This window comes from Euprymna scolopes, chromosome 21 (genome assembly GCF_053919585.1).
Source record: "Euprymna scolopes isolate OS-2025 chromosome 21, ASM5391958v1, whole genome shotgun sequence".
In the NCBI taxonomy this organism is placed as follows: Eukaryota; Metazoa; Mollusca; class Cephalopoda; order Sepiida; family Sepiolidae; genus Euprymna; species Euprymna scolopes.
Window position 1 is genome coordinate 9,406,788 of NC_136502.1, and position 2,148 is coordinate 9,408,935.

Below are 2,148 nucleotides of genomic sequence, written 5' to 3' on the forward strand. Positions count from 1 at the left end.
ATTTGACAAGAGGTGGGTGCACAGCACTAGTTTGTGCATCCGTCGAGGATCCAAGTTTCAATACGTGTTCCCTCCTTAGGCATGGTATGGGCGGTGCTGGGTCCTACGGAACCCATCCCGCCTAGGTTAGCATTATAAGTTCAGTAAAGTAACTCTTGATTGGTGGTACAAATGAGATTCTGTTCCTGATTTTATTTTTTGGTATTAGAGAACCTCTGAGTCTGCCCAACCCCCCTGCTCCTCATCTTTATTTTCTGATGCCCCCGGTCATCCCCCTACTCAGAGGTCACCTTCCCACCCCCTCCATCCGTTGCTTTATTTTCTCCCACCTCCATTAAGGCGACTTCCCCAAACCCCATTAGGGATGCTCTGCTTGTTTTCGGTTCCCCGGAAAACAGTGGGGGATCTAGCCACATAGAATAGTACAGGGGGGTCTTACTAACAACACATTAGTAGTTTTTTCCTTATTTTTGAAATGAACATTTTCTTTAGTTTTTTCCCACTCCACGAACATTTTATGCCAATTAATTCAAGAACTCTTTCTAATGAAATCGAACTTTATTTTCTCACATATACACACACACACAAAAAAAAAAAAAAAAAAAAAAAAAAAAATGCACACACAACATACAGAAATGAATATACAAATTGTACATAGTTACATTTTACATTGAACGCTGGGGTTATTAGTTAGATTAGGATCCACAGAGTGATTGAGGTATTTTGGTAAATGTTGCCAGTCAAGAGTAAGACTTCAAAGTCTCATCTGTTACATAGTCAAAAAGACCCTGTACCCTCCCCCTCCCAATTTGTTGTAGGGCCTTGTGCCTAATTTTGTTGAATTGAATTTTTTGTACGTTTTTTATGTTCAATTTTTTCTTTCTCAATAAAATATATAAACAAGATCAAAGTGTAGTATCTGTTCCGGCAGATACTGCAAGCAAAGACCATATGTGGGGGCAACTCCACATATAAGACCTTGGTCAATGTAGGGGCAACCCTTCATACCAATTGTCACTATCCAGCTCCCCTACTCCCCGGGGAGTTGGTCCCCATTTCCCCTTCACTCCTCACTTTAAAAATCGGCCTTGTGCCTAATTTGCTCGGTGGGGGAGCAAATAAATACCATCTGTTCTTCAGATGCTGCACTTCTATTTCTTGTTCTCTTTCAGTGGAGGAGAAATCCTTCACGACTGAGACAATTTTTATTTTTGTACCTTTTCTCCACGTTAAAAAACGACCCTGGTGTCTAACTCTGTCCCGTGGGGAGGCATAGTAAATAGGTACAATCTTGGCCTTTTGGTCAAGATCAAAGTGTAGTATCTATTCTGATGCTACATTTCACTTTTTCTGTCCTCAGTCAGTGGAGGAGGAATTCTTCATGACTGAGACCATTTTTATTTTTGTTCCTATCCAGAGTGCCACTTTTTGGGAAGCTGGATTTTCCCCACATTAAAAACCGACTTTGTGTCTAACTCTGTCCTCGTGGAGAGGCAAGTGAATAGGTACAATAATACTTTGAGGTCTCCATTCATGTTGAACATCTACAGAATGCCCAATCAGCAATATATTACATATGAAAGATGCTACTGTGGAATTTCCACAGATGATAATTATATTGTACCTATAGTGGTAATTTCAAAAGTAAAAAAAAAAAGAGAGAAGATAAATGGATAAAAATAATGAAAACAATAATGCGATGCGGAAATTAAGACATATTAATCCACAGCTGGACAAATAGAAACTGCCACAGAAATAAAACACTGTTCCGCTTGCCTGTTTCCCTCCCGACTTCAACCTGGATATCTTCAAGTCCAACACAAACAAATTCCTGATGAACCGCTCCCCTAAGTAATGACACCTTATCAATTCTCCAATACTATTGCTACACTATCCCATTGAGTACTGTACACACAATAACCCTTATCCCCGAGTGGCCATTGGGCCTTGATAAGTGGTGAACTCCATGTAAAAAAAAAACAAAAAAACACCTAATGGAATCATGAAAACTGCAGAAGTGTAAACTACCATACCCACGTTTTTTTTTTTTGTTTTTTTTTATTAAAAACTAATGCTGCACCAAATAAGTGAGTGTCAAAGAGGATGGAAAGAGCAAGGAGAGAAAACACTAGCTAAACCTCCACTGGG

The 2,148-nt window shown here is 39.6% G+C and overlaps 1 pseudogene; it reads left to right on the top strand.

The window, feature by feature from the left end:
- Positions 1 to 1,283: 1,283 nt before the first annotated feature.
- LOC145243239 (U2 spliceosomal RNA) lies at positions 1,284 to 1,428 on the top strand (annotated as a pseudogene).
- The last annotated feature ends 720 nt before the right edge of the window (positions 1,429 to 2,148 follow it).